Source organism: Protopterus annectens, chromosome 6.part0, assembly GCF_019279795.1.
Source record: "Protopterus annectens isolate FY-2018-M chromosome 6.part0, PAN1.0, whole genome shotgun sequence".
In the NCBI taxonomy this organism is placed as follows: Eukaryota; Metazoa; Chordata; order Ceratodontiformes; family Protopteridae; genus Protopterus; species Protopterus annectens.
The window spans coordinates 846,826,594-846,845,079 of NC_056737.1; positions in this window are offsets into that span (position 1 = coordinate 846,826,594).

The following is an 18,486-nucleotide window of genomic DNA, read 5'->3' on the forward strand; positions in this document are numbered from 1 at the left end:
AGATGCCAGCTATGCCCTGCAACTGTGGATGATGACACCCATCAGAAATGCACACGCACCCACAGAAGAAGGCCATAATGAGGCACACACACAAACTAGGAGCATTGTAGAGCATGTGTTTGTGATTCTAAAGATATGGCTCCAGTGCCTCGATATATCTGGTGGAGCCTTGCAGTATTCTCCAGCAACATGTGCATAGATATTCATAGTATGTGCTATGCTACAACAGAATCAGTAAAGAAAAGGGATACACGGCCCCCACCAATGCCTAGGTCACCACAGCCACAGTCACAGGAAGACTCAGAGGAGGATCCCCCTGCTGATATCCCTGTAGGCAGATATAGACAAGACCAGTGTGCTCTGGCTTTGGCCAAGAGACAATACATAGCACATTCACTGACAACCTAGGGACCCAGGATCTGACACCTTACTCCTACTCACATACAAAAATTAAAATAGATACCAGGCAGCTCACACATACTTTACCTACCTATGTATTGGCTGTGTAATGCTTGCATCAGACAGAGTCAGCCTTGAACTACAGTTGTGTCAACTGCTGCATTTGCAAGGTAAGTCCATAATCTACATACTACTCAAAAGGATGATTATCATATGTGACTGTATGTATTTGCCTAGTACATTATGCAAGTAAGTACAGTGGGTGACCTGGACAGAAATGGCATCCACATGGGACTACAGATACTGATTTCAGTAACATATCTCCATTCCCAGTCACTCGTCCCCATGCACAGAATATACATGTAGTCCTACAGCAACAGATTACTGGTACATCAATCAAGGGACATGTTGGAAAGGGTGGTTAACTGATACACTACTGTGTGTCCTGGCAGAGTATGTGCATTACTTCCCCACCCTGCAAAACAGCACTGTCCCCATGTAACTGCCATAACTGTAAAGTTATGTGGTAGGACCTCTCACACAGGTTGTATGCCACACAGCATCAGTACAGTAATGCACAATTTGAAGATACATGTCAGGTGTAATTTACTTGAGAATAGCACAGTACATATTTATGTAGGTGATGATGTGCTGAGTGAATTCTGGCTTATCTGGCAGCCTCTCTGGCTCAAAGGAATAAGGCAGGTGAGTTGTGTGATGGTGTCTGGGGTTCAAATCCTGACTTATCCAATTATGCATGCACAGTAACAATACATACAACTTTTTACAGAATGTCCCTGTGTGTGCTATGGTAGTATGATTCTATTTCACATATTAATTGCACCTATTTAAAAAGTACATTGTTACTATTGGATAACTTATTAGCAGAATTGTAAAGGCTTGGGCATAAAATGTATATCAATATGCATATGTAGAAAACACATCCAGTACCTCCTGTAACATGATGTAGTATGGCAATATAATAAAACAGTTGTGAATGAATGATTGTGCTGTCATGGGAATCATGTGGATTTGACAGACCCATATGTAACACACTGATCACTACATCAGAAAAACTAGATATTGACGCACTCCAGATAAGATGGATAACTACATGGCTTTCATATAGAACATGGCAAATATTGTACAGCAATTGGACAAGTGATAGTTATGGTTGCAGTCAGGGTGCCCCAAGGGGCTCTGTAATAGGCACAAATTCCTGTACAGTGGTCTGAGCACCTATCTTTCACATCACAGTTGTCCTACAGTCTGTATGCAGATGGCTTAAGATTGGGTATACTGTTTAAATGTGTTACAGATTGGGCATGTCTACACAACAACTTGGCCACAGGAGCACCAGATGCCATTAAATACATAGAAAAGTAAGCATATAACATTTAGAAGACAGAAACAGAAAGGTGACTATTAAATGCAGCACACAGTGATTGGATCTGTAGATTAATTCCAGGAACTGGGTATATAGGTAGATCCACATTGCAGTTTTCCACATCATCTCAGACTCCCAGCCTGGAGTATACCTCAGTGTGGGATGGAGTCAGTTTATGCATCAGGAAGTCTCAGGTGTCAGCAGTGTATCTTCCGTTTGCCAGCTGCTAAGCAATGTGTAAACAAGCCAAAATGCCACTGAGCATGCTCACACACGTCTTATATACAGTATCTCTAGATTTATAAACAGATATATCTATGTATATATGTGAGTTTGTGTGTCTGTATTGTCCTTCATACACAGATCATGGGCAGTAAACCTGCAGTATGACACGTAAAGCATTGGATGAAGGGACACAAGGAAAGGCTCAATGTTAGATAAAGAACTTACAGACATTCACAACTGCATAGAACGACATGTATTGCAATCTTAAGATTATTGGGATATCTGAAGTTGACAGTTCTGGCTGTCTTCACCCAGCATGTGTAAATAATACCACTTGTGACAGCAGAACACAATGTACTGTGAAACACACATAACCATTAGTTACACCTGTGTACTTGCAAACAGCTGGATGGTGGTGAGTCATATCATGTCTCCCTAACAGACCATGTGGAACCCTTGAAATGTATGGCATGGTATAGGAGTACATACATATATTGTGAAGTCATATGTATATAGCTATACAAGCAAGAACACCAACCTTCAGTGTGTCCTTCTGTATCTGCCTGATTTCAACAAACACACATCAATAACTGCAACTGGTGCAATGTATTATGGTGTATGCCTACTCATTGCCTGGGTAAATTTACTTTTGCCACAGGCCTGTCCATCCACATGCAAACAGACTCATATGCCCAACACAGGTTGTTGACATATAGTTAGCTTACAAAGCAGTTGTTTCACTGTTAGGGTATTAGCTGCAGTTGACAGTAGGAAGCTGTATGATTATGCAGCCCTACAAACCTATTAAACACAGGACTTATTTATGCTAACTACAATAACTTCACCTGCAGTCATTTGTAATATTTAACTTAGACTGTGGTGTGTGGGATAAGTACTGTGATCTGTAGTGTATACTAATAGATAGGTAGAGGTTCTAATCTCACTGCAGCCCAATGTGTGTGTGTGTGTGTGTATATATGCATCTCCCTTCCAAACTAATGTAAATATAAAACTGCATCATTGTTGCACTTTTTGGCCTTTGCACTTGACGCAGGCCCCCAAAGTCTTCCCCTCCATAAGGCCTGCTGATGTCGTCTATCATAAAAGTACCTAAAGCCATTATTAAAGTCAGACTTCAGCCATGGTGCCTGCAACAAATGGTGTGATATGTAATTTGTAAGACTAGATACGTAGGGGATCTAATCTCACTCCCGCTCACTTGTGTGTGTCTATGTGCATCTCCCTTCCAAACAAATGTAAATTAAAACTGCAATGGTTCTGCACTAGTTAGCCTTTCACTTGACACAGGCCCCCAAAGTCTTCTTCTGCACAAGGCCTGCTGATGTCATCTGCCATAAGAGTATATAAAGCCATACTATAGTCAGATTTAACCTGTAGTGCATGAAATAACTACTGTGATCTATAGTATAAGACAAGATAGGAAGGGGTTCTAATCTCATTCCAGCTCAATTGCTGGGTGTCTGTATGTGCATCTCCCCACAAAACAAGTGTGCATTCCACAATGCCTCAAACAAAGGCAGGGTTTTGCACTGTTTTGGACCTAGCAGGTGGTGCAGGCTTTGGAATTATTCTCTTCCGCAAGGCCTGCTGATGTCATCTACCATAAGAGTACTGAAAGCCACGCCAAAATCAAGCTTAAACCATGGTGAGTGTGATAACTACTGTGATCTATAGTGTGTAAGAATAGATATATAGCGGTTCTAATCTCATTCCAGCCCACTTGCTGTTTGTCTGTATGTGCATCTCCACACAAAACAAGTGTATATTTCACAATGCCTCAAGCAAAGGCAAGGTTTTGCACTGTTGTGGGCCTATCAGGTGGTGCAGATATTGGAACTATTCTTTTCCTCAAGGCCTGATGATGTCATCTACTATAAGAGTACTGAAAGCCATGTTAAAATTGGACTTAAGATGTGGTGTGTGCATTAAGTATGGTGATGTATAGTATGTATGACTAGATAGGTAAGTGTTTTAAACTGCCTCCAGCCCTTTTTCTGTGTGTGTGTTATCCAGTGTTCTATATACGTAAATAGGTAATGGTAATTTTTTACCTGCATCCATGCTGGTGTGTGTGGCTGTTAGTCAGTGTTTTACATCAGCCTATGGTATCATAGTATAATTGGAATATAATAGCCTAATGGTCCTAGGGCCCTTACACACATAGCCACCTCTTACCCTTATTAACACTTTCAACACCTACTGCCCCTGTCCAGGGTGTACTTAGGTGGAACCAATGTAGTGTAATTACCATCACCCATCCAATCATACAGATTGCATCTGTAAAGGGCCAATGAGCTGCTCAGTTTGACATGAAGTGGAAGTGTGTTCCAAATGTGTGTTAACCTGAGGTAGACAATTCTCTCCCTCCAGCAGGTTTTGTAAAAGTTACATACCAGGTTAAGATGTTAACTGGGAATAAACTGGTTATCCATTTCACTTATGCATGTGCAGCATGTCCAATAAAGCAGGGTTAGATTGACTAATATCCAAAGCAGAGGTCACCTCTGAGTACTCTGTTTGACACACACTAAATTGATGGTTATTTCAGACAATCTCCATAGGACAAATGCTGAAGACTTGTATCCCTCTTGTGAGGAACCTTTCACAGCTGTTTGGTGAGTAAAGTACCAAAAAAGGCATTACACTCAAATATTGTCCTGATAAGGGAAGAGTACATGGAAGCACTAACTATTTATACTGGAGTCAATGCCCTCATGTATGACATGTGCAATATATAGTGATCTACTCACCATTGTGTACACATGCTGATCTAAGTGATGGTAGCTGTCAACATGTGTCACCAAGTCTCTCACCCCTGCATATGTACTTAAGGTGTCACTATTTATGCGTTACATGGGAGGAACATTACTGTTACCAAAATGAATGATGATACATATATTTGCATTGAGTTTAAGGCCATGTGTTTTGCAACAATCATTTGTCTATGTACAACTGTAATGTAGGATATGTATATTGCATGACCGTGCTCACAGCAGGTATAATCATACATTGTCAGCCATAGTCATGTATGTTGTGCTTGTACTTTGGTGACATATATTTCAAACAATAGGTGACCCAGGACAGAAGCCTCTGGAACAGCACTAGCTACAGCTCAGCTATTGGAGGTGTCTTCCTCATTGGACTATATGACTTGTATCAGTGAGGCTGTTAACAACCCCTCTAATGATATAAGTGTTGAAGTCTAGTTGGGTGTGTTTTTGATGATGCCTCTGTGGGGATACTGTCAAATGCCTTCTTTTAGAGCAGGTTGGCTGCATGTACAGATTTCCCATCAGCCAAGTCCTTAGTGACTGTCCGAAAGAAGTCCACCAGGATTAACGGGTCATGATGTCACTTTGACAAATCCAAACTGAGTAGGGTTCAAGTAATTGAATGTTACCTACATTTTAGTTGATAATAACCATGATTATCTGCCCCATGGCCTTCCAGATATGGATAATGAGGCTGATATGCATATAGTTTGCAAAGTCAGTGGATGCACCACATCTGTGCAATGAAATAACCATGCCTGCTTTCCAGTTGGCTGTGATGAACCACTGGTTATACTATGATTGGGAAGAGTGCCCAAGGGTGTTACGACTCCATGTTGGAGCCCATGTAGGGCACAGCCTGGGATGTTAACAAGTCCCATACATGCTGTGTTTCTGTTCTTAGAGAGGCCAGTTATAACATGCTCTTCAGAGATACAAGATAGTGGACAGGTGGTAGTTATGTCATGGTGTACGTGTGGCAGGGACAAATGAGTGAGCTTTTTGTGGGCACAGTCAGCCAAAAGATGAGATACGTCTGCAGCACCAGTATATGTGGTATCATGAAGTTCAAGTTTAGCACTAAACTGGGCCTTTCCTTTTAGGTTGCATATGTAAATATAGAATGGCTTGTGGTTATACTTTGTGGGATAGGCTAATTTGGAGCAATGCTTTGTTTTGTAGAAATTCACAACAACTCTTATTTTCTTGTTCATGCTGATGAGGTACTGTTTTCATTTCAGGGGGCTTCCTTCCTCATACTCCTTGTTATTGTACAGCCTGTTAATGGCAATTGTCCACCAGGCAGGTTTGCTCTTCCATAATGAGCTTGTGTTGCACCTATCAGGTACAGCCAATTCAATGCAGTTATACAGGTGTCTGGATAAAGCACTGGTGTACAGCTCAGCATAGTTGCTAGTTCCTTCTGAGGGGGGAGGTGCAGTGAAGTTATTGATACCATCCCATAAGAGGTCATAATCTGCATTGATGAAGTGTATTACTGTATCTTCCACAAAAGGGGGTGGTGTCAGGTGTGATATGTACTTTTAATGAGACCGATTAATTGACATATCTCACCAGGGAGGGGCACTGCACTGGTACTCCATATCGGTAAGCACCACATATAGTATGTAGGATCCCCTTGTGGTGGTATCAACCAGCTGGACCAGGGCATTGTGGTTAATGAAGACAGGACAATTTGTGCAAGTGAGTTTGAGCATGAGTAAAGTACCCAGTCGGTGGGTGCTTAAAGTTACCCAAGATAATGGTGTCTGGGTGTATCCTGCTGGAGTTATGTATATGCCAATAAGCAGAGTGGGTGTCCTGATTCATGGAGGGGCTCCTGTAGCTGGCAATTACTTGAATATGTGCCTACAAAAAGGCCATACCACCTGCTTTGTCTCTAGGAATCATACTGTGTAACCAATGTGGATGTGTATGTATCCATAATGAATTTGTATACACTGACCCAATTACTTTGCGTGCCATGAGTTTGAGGTCCATGTGTGGAAGGAGTTGTAGACTGCTATGGCTGCTTTGCTTTCCACAGCCCTGACCCAGGTGTCTATGACTGAACGAATGTGTACGTCTACCAAGGTGAGGTCTGCTTCCAGTGAGTGGAGTATCGTGTTGACACTCCTAGCATGTAGCAGCATAACCCTGAAGCTGTTTGTAGATGGGCTTTGTACATTAGAATTTTGTCCCTGTGAGACCACCTAAAAAAAGCACTATTGGTGTGAGAAGGCCTTGACCAGTAGCCAAAATTGCACATGTGACAGATGAAGATCATTTGTGACAAAGCAACAAGGTCTTGATCATGTCATACCAGGGTGACAGATAGTAGATCCCCTTCAAATGACACCAGATGCTAAGCCAATTATTGACATCACTCATGTATTTTTTTCACATGTAGGCATCATCCCAGGTGAGGGTAAAATGAAGCTGAAGGCCAAGGGCATACCTGCCTGAGACAAATATTCCGAGAGGGCAGTCATCTTTCCCTTCATACACTCCTAAGAGGTAAATCTCAAGTCATACACAGAAACACGGACTATGACATAGTCATAGCAGTACCTGTTGTTGACAGACTTGAGTGCATGTGTGATATGGCATAACAGGGCAACTCACATACAGCTGGCCGTGACCTTCCTCTTATGTAGCCTGTTGAGTGGGGCAGCAAACTGTTTCATGATGTAATCAAATATGAGTAATATGGGTGATCTACTCTTTTACCTTATGGGTTTCAGTGGTGATACAGTGGTGCATGGGATATTATGTGTACTGTTCTGCAGAGGTAGTATTATATGTAGCATACTTGCATCTATGTTGGTGAGGTGGCTGGTGTGCATATCTGTTTCTGTTAAGGAGCTTTGCATATGTAGGTATGTGTGATGTAGGTTTGGGTGGAGTTGGAGGTGAGATGTGCATGTTGGCAACCAACTCATCGCCATATGTATCATATGTTTGCAGTGATGATATGGATGTCCTTGCATGCACAGGAAACTTGTTCAACATTGTAGTCATTACTTTGGTCTTGCACATCTAGAATCCTGTCAAACAACCATATAGCAAATGAATGAGTTGTGGAATGATGTGGACACAGTGTTGTGTTCCAGGAACATAAATGTACAGTTTTACATAACTAGGACATGTGGAAGAAACAACTACATTGCCCAAAGTTGGCCACTCCTTTGCAGTAGGCCTCACATGCATGTCATGCAGAGCTCCTCTGTGATGCTGTTGAAGGGCAGGCTGCATGACTTGCTGTGTTACCACCACCTAACATGGACAATTGCCACTGTGGACTTTGCCACATCAACCTTGGACATGTATGTCACCTGACATACAACATTATACTGTGTTGCTACACCTGTGCTCTTAATCAACATCAGGTCATTTCCCAGTGAAATCCTACAAGGCTCAGATTCCCAAGTCATAATAAATGCAAAACTCAGATGAGTGGTCTGGTTGCTAATCAAGGCATTTACCCAGAAAAGGCTGCAACAAGTCTACAGATGCTTGCATCATCTGGGACAAGTGTGTGGATCAACAAACAGACTGTGGCTTGCTTCACATCTTGAGCTTAGTGGTAATATTTTGCTTCTGGTGAGATACAGAGGATAGGAGCTTTGTATTCCAACAAAGTGATGCCATGGTGAGACCAGCAGTAGTAGTAACCAGGCAGCAGCAATTCAGGCTACTCCCCTCTTTTCACCTGTCATCACAAGATAATTCTTTGTTTTCAATAGGCACTGCTTGATTAGTGTATAACATCAGAATAACTGACTAAATGGTCCATCCTTAAGTTTACAGGGTGCACATATTAGTTTCCCCTACAGTGTTTGGCAGTGCTCTGTGAAAACTCAGACACCTTGGGTTACATTTATCTTGGAAACCATGATGGAAATAACTCCAATAGGGAGTTGCACACATGACCTTTCAGGATCTCTGGATTTAGTATTTCACCACAGACACCAAGCAAGCATTGTCAGCAACTGTCATCCATATGCACAAAGGGGGCCCATCTACAGACCCTGGTAGATGATCAATAGAGATGTCATATACCCACAAACACTGGACCAGACACAGTTTGTTTAGGCATGGGCAGATCATGGCTACCCTACTTGGTAGACTTACTTGATAAGGTTACCAAATCAATGGATGAGGAAAACATGAGTCACTCCACATTCTATGGCCTGACAAAGCATTTCATTGTTAACAAACTCAAGTGGTTAGGTACAAACTAGTATGTCAGCCGGTGGATAGCCAAATGGCTGACTGACAGGCTCCATGAGATTAGCAAAGAGGAGTCCCCCTCTATAATGAGGACAGTCACCAGTGCATGTCCTCATAAATCATTTTTCATGCTGCTCCTTTCATGCAATAACATCTCTGCACATGTGGCCACTGTTAGTGGTTTGTGGCTGACTAAATTTGCTGATAATTACAAATTATGAGCTGTTATTGCATCACACACTGACAAATGTTATCCAGGAGGGGTTGACACAGACATACAGTTGCTGTTAGAGCCATGGACCAACAGTAAATGCCAAGAATTGCACAATGATATCCTTTGGGGAGTGATCCAGCCATTGTAACTATTGTATTGACACCACACCACCTACAGTTGACCAAGTAGTCAGGGACCTATGAAAACATTGATAGTGATCTAGCCTTTAATTGAAACTGTCAGTAAATTCAGGTAAAGCAGTCCATGTAACATGACCTGTAAACCAAGGCAGGACAGGTAAATCCAAGGAAGTCATTGTTCCACTGTATTCAGTATTCATCAGACCTATCACTGAGTGCAATGCCACCTTTGCCATGTAACCAACTAGGCATATTCATCAACTGTAGCAGCCACAGGATCCCAGTAAACCACTACACTGTGTATGTAACATGTCATATGGAGATTGCATTAAGACCCTATCCATGTATTCTGTCTCCTACATGCTTTGGAAGAGAGCTATATGGCTGCCATACAGGGTGGTTTCAGATGCCACTGTGGACTTCCTACACATCCACAAAGCAACTAGCACCACAATTACCTGTTCTCCAGACCTACACCTTGACTGTGATACAAATGGCACATGCTGGACAGACAGGTATATAACCCAGAGACAACAACATATATAGAACAGGCTCCATGGCTATATGAAGGACATTTCCACCCTAATGCAAATCAAGTGCAAGTTACATATTTGGATGGGGAACAAGAAAATCATATATTGTTAAGTACCAATGTCTGGAGTGTGCACCTATAAAGTGTAGATTGTTCATCATCCACACCTTGGCCTGTAGAAGTTTCAGCACCCAAAACCCTGCTGACACTCTTCCAGGGTATCAGACCTTGTGGCACTTTAGGGATGCATGGCTAGGCTTCAGGAAGCCCTTGTGTTGCTTAGCCTATTAAACACATATAAACCCATGTCTCAATGAACCTATAGTTTCTTACCTTTCTGATGACATTTTCTTCTGTGCTGACATTTAGTCCTATGCTTTGACATTGATGGTTTTATTGTACATGTATAGGCATGGCTGTGTTCTACAGAATCCTGAAAGACAATCATAGACATTTCCACGAGACACCTTTCACTGTGTGACCACAAAGCCATTTCTATAGCATGAATGGTAATGTAACCACATGATATGAATCTAGGCTCATTATAAATGACATTGTGGATTATCTGTAAATGAGCACTACAAGCAGCATGCAAAAATAAACAATGTATGATAGCACGTAGTGATGTAAATAGTAACTCTGTGCATCAGACACAGACCTTTCTTTCCCTGCATCCATGAGACAGATTACAAGGATGTGGCACAGCCATCATCACTTGCGCAGGGTGCTCTGTGGGGGTGCAGGAGGCCTAGGCTAATGCAATAGGTTGACATACATGTGTGTGAGTCAGGAAGGGAAGCAGGAAAGATGGAGCATGGAGATGTGGTTTGTGTGTCTGTAGCTGACCTGATTTTGACAGTGAGGTGTGAGTGTGCGTAAAAACAGCCATGCTTAGTGCTAGGCCTATGTGTCTGTATGTTGGACAGCTGTGAGCTGTGCATGGTGGACCTGACAGTTCATCACCTCCACCACTGGACATGTGAACTGGATCTACCTGGAGTTGCACTGGCACCTCAGCCCAAGATCAGATGCTGTGTTACTACCTGAGGGTGACTGCTGTCTTCTGGGAGTGTGCCCTCCAGGGGAACACCCAGGACCATGAGCCCATGGTTTGCCATGTCTTGGTGTGGACAGCACAGTCACCTATGGAGTGCCGACTGTCCAATATCTGTGGCCACAGGGGACTGTGTATGCATAGGTATACTGACTGTGTATGGTGACAATGAGGTCAGACAAGGGATGTCAACCTCTATGTCAGATTCATCCCCTACAAGCCCCAGCTGTGCGTCACTTTGGCCACCATCATCATTAGAGTCTGAACAGACTCTAACATCAGGTTGTGAAGGGACAGAGACCAGCACCCAAGGTCACCTGTGAAAGAAAAATGAACAGCATTACATTAATACTCTCACTACTATGCTATGCTTTGCTATGTTGCAATATATGTTATGCTGTATGCACTGCTGTCAGTATCACAGACTTGTCTAATCTACAAGCTGTAATAGTAGGACATGAGGACATTATAGTGTAACCCAAATCTGTATTTACCAGCAAATAAAAGCTGTTTAAAGAAGAATCTCATGATCAATACCAAAATGATGTCCAATGTGGACATTTTGTAAAACCCTTGCACAGTTGACAGATCTGGCAATCTGTACTGTCCTGACAGTATTTGCAAATCTATCATTGTGGACACACTTACAGGGCCTAGGTATGATGTAAACTGTGTACAGTCAGAATTTATCTCTACAGATGGCAATCAGGCAGACAGTGCATCAATCCAGCCATCAGGTCTGGAAAGACAGTTTAGCATATACATTTCATTAAATATGCATGTGTAACACAACAGTATTGTTCTTACCAGGAGCAGGACCATGGCCTTCTCCAATTCCTGGTATTCCTGAAAATATTTGAGGGAAAGGTAATATAAATATCACTGCATGTTACATTATAACAGGGAATAAGTCAAAGTATGTGACATTTGCAGTAGCTATTATGTAATCTGGTATGCTGGTCACAATCTGGCCTAAAACTCAAACTGCAGCTACTCTCTTTTCCCCCCAGAATAAAAACTGACACCCATTTAAAACTATGTACACACTGACACACTGTATGCTATAGTATTCCAATAATGATCCTACTAAGCATACATGGACACTCCTCTGGTGTTGAAATGGTGCCACCCACATCCACGACATACTGTGTGATGGATGCCTGTGAGCTGTCCTGTTTTCCTAGGTTTGTCAGGAATTCCTCAGTGGCTGACAATGGTCGTTCTGCAGCAGACCGTCCACCAGTGACACCACAATCCCTGGCCATGTCCACTGCTCTTCTGTGTGTGGCATGGATCATATCCGTGGCATGGTGTCACACCTGCTCATATGTCCTGCTCTGCTGACCAACGGCATTTACATTGTGGACCAGGTCTGCCCACAATGTATCCTGCTCCTGTCTGTTGTATCTCTGCCTGGACAGTAGGATCTCATAATGCTGCCATATGACCTCCGCAATGACGTCATTCTCAGGCTCAGTGAAAAGGGCTCTTTGACGCCCATACATTATTGGTGAACTACAACTGAAAAAGAACACATGTCAAGATCAGATACATGGGGGTGCAGAAGGTAGAGCCATATAGGACAGTTATCAGTATTCACTGTTTGATTACACATGTAAACATCAAATGTGTGCCTAACCATATGTCTCAACCTCTTTGAGCAAGAAATGTGGGCAAAGCCATAAATGAAAGTGGGACAAAGACCAAAAAATAGGGACAATTTCTAACTGTTGGTGTTACAAACTTACACAGTTGATGGGATAACAGGTTCTGCATGACCTTGACACTTTTGCAGGGTATGAAGTCTGCAGATCAGATGTCCTTAATTGACTACAATGTTTAATGATCTGCCACTACTTTGCCAGAAAACCACAATTTTATGAAAAATGGACCAAATATAAAAGGCAAAACTCTAGATAATCTGGTAACATATGTACAGTTGAGAGGTATGGCCACAACAGACAAAGGTTGTGGGTGCAAGTGTTGTAATAGTATCAGTCAAATATTCCTGTTTGTGGCATGGCAGATACAGGTGTGTTATAACACAGCCAAGACAGGAGTCCAGTGTAGTGTGCTCCATAGCAGTAACACCCCCCACTAAATTCTATATAACCAACAGTCCCAAATAGCGGTGTTGTCTAGCGGACCTGTGTCCCTACTTAACACATAACATTCTACGCTTGCTGTACTGTAGTCACTCTGTAGCTGTAACACATGTGGATGGCATGTTATCAGTAAAGTTCTAAGAAGGGCATACTAACGTAATCCCCATAACTATATTCCACCACATGCATCATGTTGCTGATAAAATAATTACATACTTGCTGGAGTAAAATATACCTCTTTGGAAAGAAGCCGATATCTATCTATCTATCTATCTATATATATATATATATATATATATATATATATATATATATATATATATCTTGTGCCAAAGGGTTCATGCAAAGTATCTAACTATCATTAACAGTGGTTCCCCTAGCTTGAGGTTTCTTCTTTTAAGGTATACCTCATTAGCAGGTGATTGCCTCTGAGCCAATCTGTGGTTGAGTAATGGTAACTGAAGCATACACATCTGATTTGCAGTGTAATCAGGCAATCTTCTGCAACTATTGAAGGGAGTATAAAGCCTAAATGTAGAATCCATCCCCTTTCTCATAAGATGGGGTGGAAATGCTGGGTAGAAATACTGCATCAGCATGGGGGGGGATGTACACTGATGTGTGTGGGCTACAAGCTGCAGCTGATGCCACTGCTGCCAGCAATAAGCATAGTGAGAGATGCTGCAGAATGTGGAGGACAACAGTATTTATGAGTAAAGGTGTGACCACTGGTAGTTGTGGTATACAGTCATAGCCTGATTGGGGGAACCCATCCCTCAGGATATTAAGGTATGTATTTAATGTAAGTATGTTAGCCAAAGATATCACTAACAGAGTAATAAACAATATATACCATTATGTCAACCATCTGGGCAACTGCTAGGCCATGTGTTACATTATGGTAGTCATTTGGAATGTGTGTGCTGGCAGTCCTTGTTGCTAACAGGACCTCCATATGTGTATGTTAATTGTGCAGCTGTGCTAATCCGCAATATTATTATCAAATGATTGTGTGATGCACTCTGATATTAATGGGCCTCCTTTGCATTACCCAAGTTAAAATCCTCTGTGGATGCATATTAATGCATGATCTGACACTCTACAAACTTTCTATTGTTGCTACAGGGATATATCAACTGTGTTCCTATCTGCAAGCCTTTGACTTCCATCACTGAATAGCAGACATTGCATTTGAAATGCATTGGGTGGATAACTAGTGGATGACACAGTCATTGATTGATGGCTTCACAATAATGTAATTTAAATGTTGCACACCACCAGATTTGAACCTGGAACCATGTGTGCCAAAAATCACTGCTTTTAAAGCATTTAACAGACCAAGCTACTAAGTTACTGGCAAAGCCAGTGTATTTGTCAATATATAAGTGTACACATACAGGCTGTGATATACCTCATTTACATCCATTGTTATGTGCATGGCTTTATATGGATGTATTTCTCCACCACAGTCCCAATTGAACATGTATTTTGCCATTATTGTTTTATCAGGTGAATTTATAATGTTGTTGGTAAAAATGCACATTTACCTGCTATTACAGACTTCACTTACATCCATTATTCTGTCTCTGGCTTTCTAGTGGTGTAGTCCTGTACCAGACTCCAAGTTACATTCCCATTTTTCTATTACTCTTTTAGCAAGTTTGCATGACATGGTGCAATGTGCAGCTCTGCCTAAACATGCTTAATTAGGGTAACTTGCAATTACTATGTTTTGTTTGAACCACCTGTGTTAATTAACAGCTGTATGGTGTGGCAGGTTAATGCTCTGGCCTGTAGGTGCAATGATCTAGCTTTTGAAATAAGGCACAGGTGTACATTTTGTACATGTTTATTATCATTTCACACAGATATATCAATTTAACGCTGTTTAGCATAGCTAAAGAAAGTGACACGGCATACCACACAAAAAATCTTTAAAGAAAAGAAAAAAGGTGAGCTAGGACAGTGGTGAAATGGGGTGCAAGCAGGAGGAAAACCATAGTGAAAGGCAGGTAGGTATGTGCAGGAAGGGTGTAGGGAAGAACTATAGCTATTCATTTCTTGTACAGGAACAACTGTGCACTTTGACAGATTTTGCAGATGAATTTGGACTGTCACCCCAGAGAGAGGAGGTGGGGACAACATAATTGCATTGTCAAGCCAGTTGAGCCAAATTACGTGTGTCTAGTAGACACGTGTGCAAGATGAACAGCTATGTATGAGATGATATTTTTGATATTTTTTTTTTGGGGGGGGGGACAGGTGCCCATTTCTTTTTATTTTAAGGTGAGAGTGGAATGTTGGGGAAGGAACATAAGTACATGTGGGGGAAGTAAGTTGATAAGGTGAGGAAGCTTTTGCAGACAGACAAGACAGCAGACAGGGTTGGTGTGTGACACAAGAGGGGGGGGGTGAACACCATGGATGAGGAGGGTGTTGTGGAATACCAGTCTGACATGCATCCACAAGGTATCAGTGTGACTCAAGTTCCCATCCATGGGACTGTCAGCTCTGCTCCTTTACTACCCCAGTGATGGATGCCCCACCAGAGTGGTGAACATGCCCTCCATCCAGCACAGGTGACATCTAAATCTTTGGAACAACAACCTGTGCACCATACCTGGCAGTTCATCTCGGGTGACAAAATGAACCCTACACCACTGCTCCCAGAGGTGAGCCCAGCCCTGTCCTATAGAGCAGAACAACCTGATGCCACAGGTAGTGCAGGGGCAGTGGATGGGGCACCACCAGGCTGCAACCCAGATTGTGCTGGGCCCTGGTGCCATGGCTGATGGAGCCAAGGTAGGTGGATCACGAGGAACAGATCTACCTTGTCACGCTATAGTAAATTAGATTTAAACATAAGTTAAGATTAATAATAACCAAACCAATGTCATTATTAATGTAATGGAACATAATATTACTTAATCCAAATACATATTAAGGTATATTATATGGAACACAACAATAAATAACATAACAGTGAGTATGTTAACAGCAGACCAGTATGAAATAACCCATAAGGCCAAAATAATGGTTAGTTTAACCGAATATATTAATGTTAAATCATAATAATAAATAACAGTAATAAATAAAAGAAGAGAAGACAGGGTGAGAGAGAGAAAAACATAACATTAGTGAATTTGCAGATGATATTACTACACAGACTACCGATACATACTTCTACAGGTGTGCCATGTCAGTTGTGAGTACAGTGACTCCGATTCCTGTATAGATGATGTTGTACATACATCAAACTGTTAGCATGGGACAGTATGGGGCCAAGCACTAACAGATGCAGGTACCCAACTACAGGAAACTACTTCACATACTGTGCTCATACATTACTACCAAGGTGTTCTGTACACATATTTGCAAATAAATAGCATTCCAGGCCATCATTTACCTGCTAATCAAGGACCAGACAGATTGGGCAGTTGTCATTACATTATGAAAAATTGTGAAAGTTGAGAGGTATATTCATGTACATTAAGTAGCCTACACAGGCAGTCATGTCTTAGTTGACTAGCATGGGAGTAGAACCTAAAACCTGTGACTCCAGGAGACACGTGCACTTAATGTAAGAATTGAATGGAGTCAGATTATAACACACATGCATTGAATGAAGCCCTACCACAGTTATTTGAACACATTCCTTATGAAAGCACAATCCTGCTTTACACTTTACTGTTATTGTTCCTTAGAATCTGTGACTTAGAGACATGATACCTTCCCAGAACATGGGCCACCTTACCAATATACTTTTTTCCTGGAGTGGGAGGAATAGAGAGCATGATTTAACTCAAACTGGCCTGAAGATGGCCCTGGACTGTACTGTGGGTAGTGCAATACATTTATCAGGTAATTACTTCTGCAGTCATTATTAATGACATATTTCCAGTTGACTGGAGTCAGATTAGAATACACATGCAGTGTATACAGCCCTTCTACAGTTATTTGCACACATTACTTATGGAAGCACAAGCCTACTTTAAACTTTGTTTTTTATTGCTATTAGTATTGTGTATAGTTTATTGCACTACATTTTATCAGAAATTATCCCTACTTACCCCACTCATGGTACATCCTGGCCAGGCGCCCAGCGTGAGACTGGACATCACAAGCCCATTCAGCTGCAGCTGTTGGAAGAGAAGCAAACCATTATGCATAAGAGTTTTGACCAGATTCAGCTTGAATATTTCCAAAATAATGTGAAATATATGTGCATATCTATGGGGAATGCCCAGCCCAAGATTCTTAAACTGCGGTGTCCAAGGTTCCCCTCTTCCTTTATTTCAGGTCATCACAGTGGTGACGACACTGCTCATCAGTGCGGGGCATACCAATACCACTGGTAGGATCCCTGTTCAACCAATCCCAGGCTTCAGCTTTACATTTGAGCCCTGGTAATCACCCTGCAGCAGCTGGGGTTAACAGTTATGAACCCAGAGCCCAACAAACACTCTGGACTCCTGTACACCCCATCTCTGAGCCCAAAAGCCCACTCCCGCACCAACATCACCTGGCATATCAACATTCTAAAATGTACTCCAATGAATGGTGTAGAATTCCTACCTATAGCCCTTAATATAGGCTGCTTTCCTGTCCTTACATGTGATACTGTAACATTCAAAAAAGCGCCCTATTGCTTAGCATCGCACTGCTCTGCAGAAACGTGCACAATTGTGTTTAAGTGAAGCTTAGCAACACACAAACAAGACTAGACCGTTAACCATGTTTAAGCAGTGATTACCATCGTGCAGCTTTACTAAATATAACACTATTTTTAATTTGAATTAAAATGACATTCAGTGACCTGACACATTTTCACATTACTTATTGTAAAATGTATGACTCCTCAGGACTCAAGCCCAGTACCTACTACACTGCAGGTTGTGACTCCACCTATGTAGCCACTTGGATAGTACAGAAGACTGGTCTATCTTAACATATACTACTAAGGTACCTGTTGGTGTTGCTAAGCACCTTTCTGCCCCACTGAAACAAGCATTAAAAAAATAATAATAATAAATAATTAATGACATCCAGTTTTTATTTTTAGATGTCTGTCAGCTGTCAGCTTTGTATGTGTAAGTACAGCTTGGCACTGTTGTGCACTGCTCTGCGCTGCACAAAATAAGCATTAAAAATCAAAAATAAAAAAAAAAAACACATCAAAAATTAATATCATCCGGTTTCTATTTTTAAATGTCTGGCCGGTGTCAGCTGTGTATGTATAAAAGTTAAAGCACAAAGTTCACGAAAAGAGACACCCAAGCAAAAGTCCGTAAAAGTCAGGAGAAATGCGAATTTGACGAAAATTATACGTAAGAAATCTGTGCAAAATAACGTAATTCATACCCTTCCTGTATGTGATTTTAGGTTCAGGGCCCAATAATTGATAT